We start from the raw sequence: 18,167 nt of genomic DNA on the forward strand, positions 1-18,167 counted from the left end.
AAATGATTCCTATTGATATTCTACTATACTCTTAGATTGTTGCCTAGCTCAGTTTTTACTGGGTGCAACAGTAGATGGAAATGTGAAGAGACACACAGCCAAACCTTTGGGAAATCTTGGGGTATCCTGTGGAAGAGGGAAAGAATGATTGTGAGCATCAGAGGTACCAAGGATACCATAAGAAAACCACAGAATGAACTGCACTGTGCTCATAGGGACTTACATAGACTAAACAAAAAGCAAGGTGCCTACATGGGCGTGAACTAGGTCCTCTGTATATGTGTGACAGTTGTGTGGCTTGGTCTTCTTATGTGTCTTCTAACAGTGAAAGCAGGACTTTTCTGTGACTATGTTACCTGTCTTTGGGACCTGAATGCTGTGGGACAACGGTCTGTACCCTGTCACATGTATTTTAATAAAACACTTATTGGCCAGTGGCAAGGCAGGAAGTATAGACTGGGTGACCAGGCAGAAAGCAGAGGGGGTGCAATTAGAACAGGAGAATTCAGGGAAGAGGAAAAGAGGCATCTGCAGTCTTCATCCAGATACAGTAGAGCAGGATGAGAACACCTCATGGTAAATGCACCAAGCCATGTGTTTAATATAGACAAGAAGAAAGGCTCAAATTAAGATATAAGAATAAGTTAATAAGAAATCTGAGCTAATAGGCCAACCAGTGTGTAATTAATTTAGTAGACCTCTGTGTATTTCTTTGGGCTTGATCAGCTGCAGGATCAGGTGAGACAGAAACCTGTCAACAAATGGTGTCAATGTGGACAGCTAAATCCACTTAAAACCTGAGAGAGTTTGGGAAGTAATTCTAGTAACAGAACAGACGTATTCATGGCTTCTTGGTAGCAGCATTTTCTCGGGTGGACTCTGTTTGCAGAAGGCAAGTGCATCTAATTTTAGAAAGGCTTCCTGACTCAGGTTTAGTTGCAAAAACTTGTAGGCCTTTTAAGAGGCCCCACCATGAAATACTTAAATGGTGTTGATGAATAGCCAGCCACATGCCTTTTGGTGGTGGCAGGGACCTTGGAACTCCACAGAGATGTAATAAACATGGCTCCCATTGGTACCTCCTCCATGTGGGTAGACTCTCAGAAATCTAAGAGCAAGCTCAGAGCTTATAGACTAAAGTACCTTGAAATGTAAAGTAGATGTATATATATATGTATATATATACATATACATATATAAACATATTTCTATATTTATAAATTAACAATTATATAAGCTAACTACAGAAACAAGTCATGAATGTTTAAGATACTCACACTCACTGTAATTTTCATGAAGATCAAATCACTTCACATTATCGTAAGCTTTGGTTTTTTTGTGCTCTGTGCATCTTACAACACTCAATCCTGAGCTGTGTTCAGTATTACGTCACTGGCCATCAGCTCCTACAAATTTCTATTCCCTGTTGAATACTTACTCAGATACTGCCTTGTGCTTCTGTTCCTTACCCTCGAGCTTCATAGAAAATGTGAAAAGCTATGTGAAATGAGAGACAAGCTTTTGCAAACAATCCTCCCAAATCTGGCTTCAGTGTTAGAGCGTGATGGTTCAGAAAACTTACAATTTAGATGTGCCATTGTCAATCCATTGCCATTTTCTTTTGCTTATTTGATAAGATAATCCAATCCAAAAAGTGTTTGTAGTAAGATGGTACATTAGAAACTTCTGTAAGGATAAAAAAAATAAAAAATTATCTTACAATAAAATTTATCTCCGTTTGATAAGAATAGAACAGCCATAATAGATCCCAGCTATTCTTATGTCAGTTCTCTTCTGTCCTGTCCTCCAGTCCTTCAGTTCTTCCAAGTTCATATTTAAAGTGATTTCTCATGTTATACCAGAGAAATCTTACATGTGACATATGTGGACATGATCTATTGAATATATTTTAGGGTATGATTTTAAATTTATCTATGTTTCATGTATCAAATGGAAAATTATATTATGACTTTACATAAAAATTTATTTCATGCTGTAATTATCCAGCATGTATTACATTGGTTCTAAATAAAAAAGATTTCAAACTGACCATTCAGTCATTCCTCTAGAAAAAGACCCTTTATGTATTTGTGGAGATTTCTTTCTTTGTTTGCTTTTTGACTTTTTTTTTTGAGACAGGTTTTCACTGTAGCTTTGTTTGAATCCTGTCCTGGAACCAGCTCTTGTGGATCAGACTGGCTTTGAACTCATAGAGATCTGCCTGCCTCTGCCTCCCGAGTACAAGATCAAAGGCATGAGCCACCACCACCCGACTTTGTAAAGATTTCTATAGAGAAAGTGAATAATGTAATGTCAGTATCTTGACCACTTGTTTTTCCTGTAATACTCATTTCTAAATATAGATAACATTTTGTGAAACATTAGAATATCATGAGGTAAATATTATGGAGAGATTCAGTGAAAATCAGTATGGTTATAACCAAAAAATAACTGAATTCCATGGTTCTCATATAATCTCCATTTTGCAGATTGCCCCATTGGTCAGTTACATTCCCGACTGCCATCCAATAATTCATCTCAGGCAGTCTCACTTCTGGGTTTCAAAGAACATACCCAAGACAGTTGCCTTTCCATGTGTAGCTGGCAATTTATGGAGACAGATAACTGTCAGTCACAGAACGTGCTGTAATAAAATAATAAAATAATAACTTCATTAGGGAAAACATGCTTCTCAGAGGGACTCTCTTGCCGACTCATGAGAAAATAGGGAGTTTGCAAAGACAACTGTCTCTTTAGCAGAGTCTCCTGATAACAGACCCTGTGTTCTGACAAGTAGCCCAGAAGCATGAGGGGTATCCTGAGAGACTCTTAATACAGTGTTTGCTCTTATCAAAGGCAACCATATCTAATCCTTAAAGGTCTCTCTTTCAATAAACCGGCCTGGGGTCAATATCTCACCATCCATGATTTAGAAACAGAGTTTAAGAGAATAAATGGGCATGTTAAGAGTCTACAGTACCAGTTCGTCATCATCACCTATCTTCAAAAGGGATAAGCTGCAGCCCTGGCAGGTCTGTCTACAGTCATTCCAGTGTTTATTGTCCATGATGAAATAATAACATTTTATATCACAGCAGAACAAGTGTGCTTCAGTACATTTGCCTACAACAGAGAAAGAATTGTGAAAATCTTGGTATTCTATCATTACAATTAATAATAGAATTATAATTATTATATTCTATTAGAACAATGTCTTTATTACACATCTATAACTGAGTAAAATCTCACAGCTCTCAGAAACTGAGATTCTAGAATGCTGAGTGAACCCCCTACACCTATGCTCTTTGCAGTACTGTTTGTAATAGAAATGTGAATATAATTTAAGTGTTCATTATGGATGAATCAATAGAAAAAATGTATCATGTACACACAAAGGATTACTATCTATCCTTGATAGGGAAGTAAATACAGCGGGGCATGGCTGAGGCCCATAAATTCATCTCTATATAGGCTGAGGCAGGAAGTTCACCTCCAGTTTGAGGTCAGCCTTGGATAAGCAGTGAATTCCAGGGCAGCCTTGGCTATCTAGTACATTCCAAGTCAGCTTTGGTTACACAATGAAACCATACCTAACACCTAGCACATCACAATACCTATGAGTCTCCCAGGTGACTCCTGACTGCTGCTCACTTAGTGTCAGGACACAGCATCTGCTGTGAGAAGATTCATTATGAATGAAACAGCAAAATCTTTGCAATATCCTCCCTTTCTCAGAAGTCTACAAGAAAGTCTGTCAGAGAAGCATGGGTGAATTTGAAGATAGAATGCAAAGTGAATCAAACCGAGGCCAGAACCATGCTTTTTGATTCTGCTCAGATGAGGTTTCTAACACAGTTCAGCTCTAAGAAGCAGAGGTTTGTAAGATCCTAGAGGGATGGGAAATGAGTACTTGGTGCTCAGAGGCCATTACATGTAGGATGCAATGGAGATCTGCAGCAATGCACTGTGCCCACAGTGGCCCACCTGTTATTATGCATGTACAGCTGTTAGATGCTTTTACTTTAATAGAAATAAGAAACATATAAGGAAGCTTTTTGATGACGATCTTCTGTTCCCCTGCCTTCAGTGGTACACTCACATGCCCAAAGTGTCAAATTTGAATACATTAAAACATGTGTGGTTTCTATGCCATTTATTTGTTTATTTATTTGTTTGCTCTGGTGGTGATGATACCCTCTCTCTATTAATAAACCTTTATGTCCAACCCCTGTCTTTCTGTGCAGAGGTAACATCACTGTGTAATTTAGGCTGCCTTGGAATTTACTGAACCCAAAGACCCTCTTCAAATTTGCAATCATCCTTCCTCTGTGTTCTAAACACAAGCATTGCAAAATCATGTAACCACTTAGAGGAGATAGTTATTTTATTCTAATATAATAATACAAAACATTTTTGTCGAGTCTGGAATGCCTCAATGATTATTTTTGGAGCCTTATTATTTTCTGTCACATATTTTAAATTTACCAGTTTTAAAGATATTATTAGTCCTGAATAGTGAAGATTGTCAACCCCTGCTATCCAACAAGTGAGATCATATGCAAGAGTTCTTTGTGAACTCTAAATTCTGAACAAATACTTAATAATTAATGGTAAACTATGTCAGTTATTATTAACCATTCATGATGCAAGGAAATATTCCTTGTAACATTAGATATGTTCATCTTTGTGTCACTGATAGCCATACACCAGTGTGAGCACCATGGTGAAACTCTCATGTGCACTGTGGAGAGGACACACTGGTCACAAAGAGGCCACCTTTATGATACCAAAGCAGAAGGAAAACACACATACAAAGAATATATTTATGACTGTATTCACGTAAATGTTCTAAGTTCATTTCAGGCTAAGAATTTGGAAAACACTTTCTTACTGTAAACTCCCACATTCTGTTAACAATGAAAGGGGGACCCAGATTTGCTCACAGATGAAAACTACCTGAATTCTCAGCTGTGCTGTTTGAGCTTCCTTTCCTGACAGTGGAGGGAGACAGAACAGTTACTGAGTTCTAGAAACTGTAAGATGCTTCTAATTTAGACAGGGAATTCTGTGGTTCCAGGCCACTACAGGATATAAGGAAACCCAACCATTAATCCACAGATCACCATGACTGTAACCTGATAACTGGACTTCAAATCTTCTGGAGAAGAAACAATACAGAATAATCCAATTTCTTATTCAAGATGCCCTACTCACCTGTGTACCCTCCATAATCTAAAACAGCATTAGTTTTCCCACAGCATCTCTTCTGTTCCTTTTCATATTTGCAGTCTTCATATTCTGGTGACTCATTTGCCAATGTTTTATTAAAGGAGGTGATATTTTGTCTAATGCTTTGATAGAGGTTGTTTTGATCATATTTTTCTTGACTATACTGAAAAACTAAAATAAAAAAAAGATATAACTCAAAATGTTTATAAATACTAAATAATGAAATTTAAGATATAAGAAAAGGCCTCATGTTGATAATATATATCTTTACTTCAATTGCTCTGTTGACATTTTATAAAATAAAGCAGAATTAAATCATGGTGGGAACATATTACCCTCCAATCCCTTCAAATTTTTCTATGCATAAATCTTACAAATAAAGATCTAACTAATGAACTCAGTCAACCTTTAACATATGCTGAAAATGTGAATTAAAAACATATAGATATGGCACAATTCTCAAAGCACTAGATGAGAAGCATAATATCCTTGTGTGCAGTTATATTTTAGCACAGCCTGGGAGTTATTTTCTCCAAATTGTGAAGGAATTCAACAGGGCTGAAGTTTTAACATCTCTTTACACATCTAGTCGTTTTACATAATAATGTCTTCAATATAGACTGAGGAATAAATGAAAGAACACCATCATTAAAACATCTTGTGTGAGGTAAACCAGACCCAGAAATACAAACATGGTGTGTAATATTCACTTATAAGTGAATATTAGCTGTAAAATACAGGAGAACTATGCTATAGTCCACAGATGCAGCAAGAATAGGTAACAAGGAAGGTTCATGGGGGAATGCCTGGATCTCCCTGGGAAGCGGGGAAAAGAAGACATTTCATAAGTGGACTGAGGACAGGTAGGGATGGAGGAAGATGTAGTAATGGAGCAGCGGGCTGTGTTCCCGCCCAGCTTCTGCATGGCTAGCTTTATATCAGAAATAACAACACACAAGTTGTATTCATTTAAACACTGCTTGGCCCATTACTTTCAGCCTCTTATTGGCTAATTCTTGTATCTTGCTTTAACTCATATTTATTAATCTGTGTAGCACCACGAGATGGAGGTTTACTCATAAGGATCTTAACCTGCGTCCATCTTGGAGAGGGGAGCTCTAGTGTTTGCCTCATTGCCTTCTTCCCAGCATTCTGTTCTGTCTACTCCGCCTACCTAGCTTTCTGTCCCTGACCTAAGTGATCAACTATTCAGTAATAGTCTCCTAAGAGACTCCTGTCTGCTGCTCAGTTAGTGTCAGGACACAGCATCTGCCGTGCACATATTAAATTACAAAAGAGACAGCAGTGTCTTTGCATTATCCTCCCTTTCTCAGAAGTCTACAAGAAATTCTGTCAGAGAAGCCTGAATGGATTCGAGGACACAAAGTGAAACATTCCTGGCCCACAACCATACTTTATGATTCCACTCAGATAAGCTTCAGTGCCCAGGTTCAAGAAGCAGAAGCTTTGAGGATCCCCGGGGCTTGGGGAGTGGGAAATGAATATTTGCTGCTCTGAGGCCATTACATGTAGGACACGGTGCTAGATCTCCGTTAACGAACAAAGCCCACAGTAGATCAAAAGTGATTGTGCTCTCAGAGTTGTTCTGGGGTCTGTTTTAAATGCTCTTTCCTTAAGACAACAAGTAAGAGACTCACAAGGAAGCTTTTGAAAGTGATGGACTTTTCTGGTGACTGGAGAGATGCCTTCCAGGGTACACCCATATCGCCAAGCATGTCAAGTTAAATACATTAAAATGCTTGAAGTTTGAATAGCAATAACAATTCAATATGTTTGTTTTGTGAAGTGCTGGTGTTGACCTTGCTCTATCAACAAACTTTGTCTCTGATCTTTGTTCTGTGGAGTGTTATCACTGTGTAGCTCAGGCTTTCTTGGAATTTGCTGGGCTGCCCAGACTGTCTTCACATATAAAATCCTCCTGCCTTGGCCTTCTAATCACAAGCATTACAGAATGGTGCTATAATTGGAAGTGATAGTTATTTTATTCTAAAATCATAACATAAAACATATTTTATTAGTTTGGAATGTTTCAAAGATTTTTTTGGTGTTTTTTTTCTTTCACATATTTCAATTCATCAGGTTAAAGATATTATTTGTCATTGTATAATGAGAATCTACACTCCTATTGTGAGGAGAGACCATATGCAAAAGCTCTTGGTAAACATTAAACTCTGAATGAATGTTAACAATAATTGATAAGCAGTCAATAAAAGAACACCCATCATAATGCAAGGTAAGGAAGGTTTCTCACAGCACATAACATTTTAGTTCTTCTCCTATTACTAATGGGATCCTCAGCAGAAGTACATGAGTTTGGGTACCATTGTAAATCTCCCACATGCTTTCAAGAAGTACGGCTCGGTCACAAACTGGCAACATATTTGATAGCAACTAATGAGGAAACACACATACACTTCTATTTATTACTTTAATATTTCAAACACTTTATTCTATTTCGTACTAAATATCTGGTAAATATACTATTACTGGAAACTTCCATGTTCTTCAAGAACAAAGTTGGAGACTTGGATTTGCCTATAAACCAAACCTTAATTTTTACAGGTGCTAATCTGTGAATATATCTCCTGGAAGCAGTAGAAGAAAGAATAGCCACTGGGTTCTAGAAACTGTAAGATTGTCCTAATCCAAATGGTAATTTCCAGGATTTCAGGCCCCTGCATGAAATAAGGAAGCCAAACCATTAAGCCACAGATCATTAGCCTCATAAGTTGCTAACTGGACTTCAAAGCTTCTGGAGAAGAAACAATACAGAATAATGCGGTTCCTTATTCAAGATCCCCTCATTACCTGTGTGCCCTATGCAAGCTAAAAAAACACCTTATCTTCCCCATAGCATCTGTTCCATTCTCTGTTGAGGGACTCCATTTCCTTTTGATGTTTGAGGTCTCCTCACTCTCTAGGTTTATTTCTCAGCATTTTTTTCTTCAAGTATCTGTCCTTTTCCATGGTGTGATACATTAGAGTGAGGTTGTTTAGAGTTTTTGGCAGTTCATATTTTTTCTTCACTATACTGAAAAACTAAACTTAATAGTAGGTACAATACAAAAATGTTTGTATTGAGTAAATATTGAAATTTAAGGTTAGAGAAAATCTTCAAGTTGACAGGAAATACATATCATTACTTTAATTGCTATTTTGGCACTTAAAAACCAATCCTTCATTTAACTTGCTATAAGAATGGTGTAGTGATGAGGCAGCAAACTTCATTCCCACCCGGACCCCAGCTAGCTTACCCCCAAATTGTAAGCTACAAATTGTATTCATTTAAACACTGCCTGGCCCATTAGTTTCAGTCTATTATTGGCTAACTCTCACATTTTGATTAACTCATTTCTAATAATCTGTGTAGCACCGCAAGGGGTGGCTTACCGAGAAAGATTCAGCATGTCTGCCTGGCGGCTGGCTCATTGCCTTCTTCCTCCGAACATTCTGTTCTGTCTTCCCCTGCCTATCTATGTTCTAACCTATCAGGCCAAGCAGTCTTCTTTATTAATTAACCAATAAAACAACAGATAGAAGACCCACCTATATCAGATGATAAGATTAATTAATTAGATTAATTAACAAATGAAACAACAGATAGATAGAAGATGCCGCCTCATCACTACAAATGACACCCAGATGTGGATAACTGAATCCACAGAAAGCCTGCGAAAGCTTGGGAAAGAATAGAATAAAGCATGTTTTCTTGGTAGCAGCAATTTCTCGGGTCTTCTCTGCTTGATAGAGGCAAGCAAGCACTCTCATCTAATGATGGAGGAAGGTCATTGGCTAATAAAGAAACTGCCTTGGCCCATTTGATAGGCCAGCCTTTAGGTGGGTGGAGTAAACAGATCAGAATGCTGGGAGGAAGAGGAAGTGAGGTAAGATGCCTCAGAGAGAGACTATATAGTTCTCCTCTCTGGGGCAGACGTGATGAAGCTCTGACCCAGGATGGATGTAGGCTAGAATCTTCCTGGTAAGCACACCTCGTGGTGCTACACACAGTAATAGAAATGGGCCAAGCAGTGTTTATATGAATATAGTTTGTATGTCATTATTTTGGGGCATAAGCTAGCCTGGTGGCCAGGAGCTGGGTGGCAGGAAGTAGCCCTCAGCTCCCACAAAAATCTAGGAGAAGCTTCCTGACTCAGTTTTAGCTGCAAAACCTTGCAGTTCTTTTAAGAGGTGCTGCCATAAAACACTTAAATGGTGTTGATGAAAATCTGAACGCATGCTTTTCAGTTTTCAGCCATAGCAGGAAAAAAGCTGTGCCGCTTTAAAATACCAGTTTTCTGGGCTGTCCTGTTAGGGCAAACTCTGACTCTTTTAGGCAAGTGGTTTGTGTGGTTTGCAAGCACACTGCTGAAGCTTGCTTGCTGGCAAGGACCTTGAAATGCCATAGAGTTTTGCCAATAAAAATGGCTACAGCCAGTACCTCTGCCATGAGGCTGGAAAGCTAAAGAATGGGCTGGATCCAGTCGTCAAAGCCACGGCTTTAATCCTCTCCTTAGACTCACATAGTTAGAAAAAGAGAGATATACAGTAAAGAGAGATTCAAAAACAAAGAAAACCTCTAAATGATTTATGGTGTGTTAAAAATATATGCAGGCTAAAAGGTAAATTTCTTAAAGTTAAAAACAAAAAAAGAAAGAGAGTAGTTGGCTGTGGTAGTACACACCTTTAATCCTAACACTTGGGAGGCAGAGGTAGACTGACCTCTATGACTTCAAGGTGTGGTAGCACACACCTTTAATCCCAATTCCTGGGAGACATAGACAGGAGGATATCTGTGAGTTCAAGGACAGCCTGGTTTACAGAGTTATTCCAGGAGAAAGATATACAGAGATACTGTCTTAAAAAGTAAAAGTAAAAATAAAAGAAATAGAGGTCAAAATAAAGCCACACAAAGATGGAAAATACACAGAGAATCTTGATACTGTATGCTATTATGATCTCTTTGAATTGTTTAAATGCTGAGGAAGAAGCAACAGCTGCTAAAAGATATTTGTTTATAAATGCTGCTAAACTAATCCAAGATAGATATTTTGAAATACCTTGACTTCAAAATTTGGATCTAAGGCTATGATACTTTTGAAAACTTCTTCTTTTGTTTTCACAGAGAATGAGACCCTGTGTATTGCTTCTATCCCAATATGGTATGATAGGCCATGCCCTCCTGAAAGGTTGTTGTGAACACCTTCAAAAGATTACTTCACACAACTGCTGACTGAGATGAACCTGGCACACAGGTTACACCATAAAAGACCTGAATAACGTGTCCCCATATAGCAGGAAGCAGTTTGGAGAGACAAAACTGTGCCCATATTCCCAAATATTGTTTATAAATGTTCTTTTACATTTAAAGGGGGATATGATATAGATATGAATAATTTGCATTGGTATGGATTTTAAGGTCAATTTTGTTATGTGTATATGCATTTCTGATCTTGATTAAGGTATTGTGATTCTGTAATTCATTTAAAAATGTAATGTATAATTAGGAAATATAGGTTGTTAATGGATAATCATCAATAATAGTCAAGCTTATAGTCATGTCGGTTATCAATTTTCGAGATGTGCATAGATATATTTCAGACAGGCATTCTTCATACCTTTCAAAGACTACAGAATATGGCATTTAAAATTTTAATAACTTAGGGCTTTTAATGACAATGAGACACGTCTGCTCCTGGCAGCACTAGCTACTTCAAGAGGAAGATGGACATTGAAGAGGCTCCTTATTGAGTTTGATAGCCATTGGGCAAGAAACTGCTCTTGCCTGGACTGATGCATAAAATGGACACAAAGAACTCACAGAGAGAGGACTGCTGAACTTGCCTAAAGGTGAGATGATCTTTTGGGGTTCCTGATTCATGAAAGAGTTTGTGAGACATTCTGCAGGACACAGCCAAAAGTGACTGAACTGTCTTTGAAATTTCCTGCTTCATAGAAATGTCTGCTGGATACTATGGGCCTGAAGGCTGAAGGTGGATGCCCCAGTGGTACAAAAGAACTTTGGGTTACTGTACAGACAGTGAGATGTCTCTGTCATTTCTAGAGTTTTGGAGGTTGCTTACTTCTTGTTTACTTAGGTAATATTATATCCTTCTGGAGTCTTTGATGGAGTTGAAGAATGGTTAGGTATAGTTATAGTTTTCTTTTGTTATGGTAAAAGGTAAAATAGGTCTAAATATTGTAATTGTAATTCTTGCTTGATACCTGATTTGTTATATGTAATGTTGCTATGTTAATGTTAAAGCCTTCTTTTTTGTTTAAACAGAAAAAGGGAAAATGATGTAGGTGGGTCTTCTATCTATCTGTTGTTTCATTTGTTAATTAATAAAGAAAACTGCTTGGCCTGATAAGTCATAACACAACTAGGTAGAGGAAGACAGAACAGAATGCTGGGAGGAAGAAGGCAGTGAGACAGACGCTATGGAGCCAGCCTCCAGTTCAGACCTGCTGAATCTTTCCCGGTAAGCCACCCTTCATGGTGGTACAAAGATTATTAGGAATGGGTTAATCAAGATGTGAGAGTTAGCCAATAAGAGGCTAGAACTAATGGGCCAGGCAGAGTTTAAAAGAATACAATTTCGATTTTGTTATATCAGGTGTAAAGCTAGCCGTGTGGGAACCTGGTGGGATGAAAAGCAGGCCTGCTCTCCTCATCACTACAGAATGGAAACATGAACTTATCATAATTGGCAGCTTCAGTATAAAGTAGATGAAATAGCTAAAAAATACTATGATGTACACACCTTATGTTCTGATTACTTCAATATTTTTGTACAAAAAGGTTACAAATGAATATTTAAGTAAAATAGAGAAAGAATACAGCTTGAAAATTTGAACAAAGAAACAGGAAGTAACACCACAGTTATCATTAGTGCAGATGGAGTACCCACAGGAGAAGAGACAATAATATGCAGATTTGCAGCTTTGTTGGAGCTTAGCCTATCAACGGTTTTCTCTAAGGATGTGAGGATATCAAACAAAAGGTAAAGTTGAAGTTCTACAACTTCTAACTTCTGAGTACAGATTCCATCTTTTCACTTCACCATGTCCTTGATATAAGCATGTGAAAGAAATCCATAAAAGAATGTAATTTATTTTGGACTGCTACTTTTTACAGGCTGTCTATGAAAGATTTATAATCACTGAAGGAGAAATCAGAATATCAGCAATACATATCTTATCACAATGAATATTATTATGAGTAAGACAAGCAGCCCCAGAGTCATTGTAATGTCCAAGGGTTCAGGAGTCCAGGGGAAAAAATAGCTTACAAATTCTGGGCCACCTGGAATGTCACCTGATGACAGACAAAATAATGGACAAAGTATGATCTCTGTGGCATAATTAGTGTCTATTGTCATTACCTAGGAAAATGATGTATGTGAATTACTCACTGTATGTCAGCCACACTGCAATTGCTGTCATCAGAAGTAAGCAAAGGATCCCAAGAGCCACTGCAATGAGATGTAATAAGATTGTAAGAGATATAACTTTAAAGACATCAAATTGGTAAGAGAATTATCACCAGGACCATCCCATGGTTCACCACTAGCCAGAACCTGGAGCTTCATATGTCAAAGGGATGATAAACTCTAATGTTTTAAGCAAAATCCCAGAATACAAACTAACTCCTACACCTAATGTTCAGGTAACAGCTCAGAAGAGAGGAAATGGTGATAGAACCTTCATCTGGCGATGGTTGGAGATAGAGACAGAGACCCACATTGGAGCACTGGACTGAGCTCTCAAGGTCCAAATGAGGAGCAGAAGGAGGGAGATCATGAGCAAGGAAGTTAGGACCGCAAGGAGTGCACCCACCCACTGAGACAGTGGTGCTGATCTATTGGGAGCTCTCCAAGGCCAGCTAGACTGGAACTGAAAAAGCATGGGATAAAACCGGACTATCTGAACATGGCAGACAAAGAGGGCTAATGAGAAGCCCAAGGACAATGGCACTGGGTTTTGATCCTACTGCATGAACTGGCTTTGTGGGAGCCTAGCCTGTTTGGATGCTCACCTTCCTAGACCTGGATGGAGGGGGGAGGACCTTAGACTTCCTACAGGGCAGGGAACCCTGACTGCTCTTTGGACTGGAGAAGGAGGGGGAACGGTGTCGGGGGGATGGGGAAAGGAGTAGGGGGAGGAGGAGAAGAATGGGGGGAGGGGAGGGAAATGGGAGGCGGGGAGGACGTGGAAATTTTTTCAATAATAAATAAATAAATAAGAGAGACTAAAGATTGTAAAATACAGAGAGTCAAGATAGGGAAGCTGCATTCAGCAATCTCAAAAATAGCATAACGTAAACAAGACATGCCCAACTACAACACCAGAGAACATGCCAACAAGGACAGGGGAAATCTACACATGATCCCAGGCAATTGATGACAGTTGACAGAGAAAATAAACCTCTTCTAGGAATGAGCCCATAAGTGGATATCTACTACCAAGTGGTCAGCTCTAAAATACATGCATGTGAACAGTGATAAATGGAATGTCAGATTGAATATATAAACACATGTAAACATATTACTAATAAAAGGGAAAAAAAACAATAGAGACAATACATCAAAGTAGGAGCATTAAGAGATACTGGAAGGGTAACAGGGAAAGTGGGACAGAATATAATAATAATGGATAAAGATAATCAGTAAATTATATTTACTTCTATACACAAATCATAATGAAACCCTCTATTTATATAATTAACAAATTCTAATGAGCTCTAAAAAGTTTAAGTTTTAGATTTCTGAATGGCAGACAACTATTCTGATTATACCCTACATATAAGTAGCTCTCTAGGAGTTTAGATAAGTTTTGCCCATTCAGCCTTGAACTCTCAGTCTTTCTGACTCAGTCTCTAGGTAGCTGGAATGACAGCTTGAACTGCCTCTTCCTGGTGCACAGTTTGTTCATCTTACAAAACACTGAAGGCATAAGCACGATGCAGGTAGGAAACAACAAACTGTAATTAGACGCCCACCAAAGAGATCACAACTCAGCATGAAGAGGAAAGAAAGATCAATCTTTGAGAAGCTGGTAGCCAGCCTAAAAATTCTGAACTCTATAAGTTTCCAGTATAAAAAAAATTATTAGAAGTCATCTCTTTCCCTGTCTATCATTTATGTTTTTCTCAGTAAATTTTATCCTTGTGACGTAAGGTCTTGGGTTCTAGGGTCCCGCATCTTACTATCACAACACTAAAAGAGCAGAAGTTTTCAGTTTAGACACTGAGTGGGACAATATTTGAAGGACAAGGGAATGAGAGTAATGACTTTGACTTCCCTTCTGACCCGACTGTTGATGCTGATGATTGGCATTGGAATATCTTGTTTAGAAAGAGATATGCTTTTGACACATACTTTTCTTTTTTTTTTGTATTTGTTTTTGTGTTTGTTTGTCTTGTTTTAAATTTTTCAAGACTGGGTTTCTCTATAGCTTTGGAGCCTGTCCTGGAACAAGCTCTTGTAGACCAGGCTGGCATCAAATCCACAGAGATCTGCCTGCCTCTGCCTCCTGAGGTCTGGGACTAAAGGTGTGTACCACCACTGCCCAGCTATACTTTTCATTTCTTTAAGATTTTATTTCTTTGGAAAATTTGGTGTTTCCTCAGAATGTAGTTCATTTCTAAAGGCCTCATATTTTAAATCATAATTTGATAAAATTAATTAAAAGCTGAAGTTTTCTCAAATTTATAAAAATGTATTCAAGGCAGGCTAGTTGACTCACAACTGTAATCCCATCATTTGGGAGACTGAGCTGAGATAATCACGGATTCTGGGCCACTTTTTGCCACATAGCACAGTTAATATCGGTCCTGGCTACTTGAGCAAAAAAAAAAAAAAAAAAAAAAAAAAATCACAAGACTAATAAATTATTGTTTTTTTTCAGTCTCAAATTTTACTTTTTTAATAAATGCTTTAAGTCTTCACTTCTTCCAGCAGTGGTCACCTATTATCAGTTGATAATCATCAGTTTACAATGTCTGGTGTGTACAGTGCCTAGGAGGAGAGCACTCACCTTTGTGGCAAACCTCTCTAGGACCGTGAGTCTCATCCTGACTGACTGGACTCTGTGACTCTGAAGAAGACTCAAATACTCTTGAGTTTGAATATATCACGGCCTGATTTCTCATTTTGGGCAGAAGCAAGAAGGTTTAAATTAAAATATTGTCTTGGGATGATGTCTAGGTAAAGAAAAAATTAAAATGTCCAAGTTTAAAACATTCCAGAACTTTATACTGGCATAGGGTGGAAGATTATTAACTCCTTTAAAGATCTGAATGCTGTAAAGAGTGTGGAAGGTGGCTGGCTTTTAAAAATATGATAATTAATAAACAAATATTAAATAATCAGTATTTATGATTTATCTTGCCTCTTCCATTAAATAGTATTTGAAGGGGCAATGAATAAACAGGTAATATTAACCATTTTTGGTGATCTCAATTCATTTCAATTCATTCAACACATTATCATTGATGAAATTTTTGAAACTCAATTACAATTTCATGAATTCCCTAAAAATAAAATGTCTTCCTATTATAAAATTCTAAAAAGTGCAGAAGAAAGTATATAAACCACTTGAACTAATCACCAACTAATTAATTCTACTGATCACTCTATATCACACACACAACAAAAATAAGCACAATAAAAGACATTCTTCTCTTGAAGCTAAATTCCAACTTTCACAGGCAGACCTAATACAGTCCTAATATGATCAACTGTCTTTCCTATCTCTGTTACTGTCATGCCGGCCATTTGTAACTGAATGGTATTTCTATAGAATAAGTATGATCCTGTGTAGAAGTGTCTGAAGGAATCAAAATTGCTGTTACCTATAGCCCATCCAGGTGGTGATGAAGGTGGAGGAAACTGGGGATGTAGAACAAGTTGTCCTTTCCTGTTCTGGTTTCCCTCAGAAGCTCCAAATGAAACACAGAAGAGAGTCCCTTCTGCAAGATGCTTCAGCGCTTAAAGTTCTGCCCCTCCTCTTGACCAAAGTGAAAAGAGGAAATTGTATGTTGAGAGCTGATACTGAAAGATCAGAATCATGAACTATGCATTCCTGTACATGAAATGTGGATCACACTTTTACCCAGTATTTCTTGACTGAAAGGAAAAAGGTAGATACATTTTGACAAAACACTCTCAATATTTTCAGCTAAAATATAATGTGATTAAAAGAAGCCATTGTTTAGAAGAAATGACTGAAACATCTCTATATGAATATAAGGGTATATAGAATAAAAGGGATGACTAAACTTTTCAGTTCCAAATTTTAGTAATTTTCAGGAATTTTGTCTTAGATTAATATTTATTACTATTTCAGAGGAAGCAGTACTGTTTATTTTTTTAATTTTGACTATTGAAGTCAATGTATATTAGGAATGCCATATTATGACACTCAAATTCCCTTTGTGATTTTCTTGGCAGTTACTGATCTACCCTTTAATCCACACATAATGTTTACAATGAAAGTTGATGTCTTTCCACATTGGTTTCGTTGCTGTCATTTCTATGAGGCTGGGCTATTAAACCCAAGCTCTTGCACGTCTGCCACAAGAGATTAACTTTGAGCTACACATTCATCTTTTGAGGACTTGCTTATTTTTTGTTTGGTTGGTTGGTTGCTGGTTTGGGTTTTTGGTTCTGTTTCAGACAGGATCATGATGTACAACTAATAATGACCTGAAATTCACTATGAAGCCCAGACTGGATTCCAATCCAATATTCTCCTGCATCATCCTCCTCAGTTCTGTGTTACAGATACATATTACTGAAACAGTTTACACAGTGTGTGTGTGTGCCTGTGTCTGTGTGTCTCTATCTGTGTGTCTCTCTTTGTGTATGCGATGTGTATGATGACTGCAATACAATTTATATAAACAAAAACTTACATGCAACAAGGCATGATAATACACTGTTGCAATTCCTGGAATCACAGGCACGAGAATAATCAGAAGTGCAAGGACAGCTTGGTCTACTTCGTATTGAGTTTCAGAACACCTAGAGCTATTAAGTGAGACCTTATCTGTAAAGCACCCCGCCTCTCTGAGAGCAGGTGTCATAAAGCAAGCCCATCCATCTCACTCATTGTTCTACATATGCCAATCTGCAACTATTACCCTTCACTTTGTGTCGTGGGTCGGCAAATGTTAGGCCTCTCCCCAAATGATGACAACTGACAATGAGATTTCTAACCTTCAAAAATCTTCACCCCCAAAAAAACTCTTTTCATTGTAACTTACTCAGGTTATTGCTCTGCTACAGTAACTGTAATGAACCCGCATACACATTGAGCTAGGTTCTTTATCCTATCATATCAAACTGGTAGTGGTAGTTAGTATTGTGGGCTTGACAAGATCAAGCAAAGATAAGACTTGGGCACACCTGCCAGAGATTATCTATGCTAGATTTAGCTCTGAAAGAGTATGAAGGACTATATTTGCTAGGTTAATCGAGGTGGGAAGATCTATCCATTGTAGCTGGTGCCATTTTCCTACACTGGAATCCCAGACTATATGAATGAAGAGAGCGAGCTGAGTTTGTATGCTCATTAATTGTTCTCTGTTTCTTGCTATGATGAAATTTGATCAGCTGCCTCAAACTCCAGCTACAGTGACTTCTTTACCACGAAGGAATATAAACTTGAACTGTGAGTGAAAAATGAACCCTTCATTCCCTATGCTGGCTTATCTATGTTTTATCATAACAGAAAAAGAACATAAGACACTGTGATAGCAGGTTGTTTTGATTTTTTTTAGAATAGAGACCATAAATAAAACTGAGGATCTGAGAAATTCACAGTAGTGAGAAAAACAACACTGATGACCTCAGGTCTGAGGATTCACATTAAACTGTTCACAGAAAAATTAATGCTGTTAAGACATTTTTGATTCC

General features: G+C 37.8%; 1 pseudogene; it reads right to left on the minus strand.

Moving 5' to 3' along the window:
• Window positions 1–1,578: 1,578 nt before the first annotated feature.
• The window catches only part of LOC130885239 (killer cell lectin-like receptor 2), a 43,279-nt pseudogene continuing 26,690 nt past the window's right edge, over window positions 1,579–18,167 (minus strand).

The sequence above is a fragment of the Chionomys nivalis genome, chromosome 1 (assembly GCF_950005125.1).
Source record: "Chionomys nivalis chromosome 1, mChiNiv1.1, whole genome shotgun sequence".
NCBI classification, from domain to species: Eukaryota; Metazoa; Chordata; class Mammalia; order Rodentia; family Cricetidae; genus Chionomys; species Chionomys nivalis.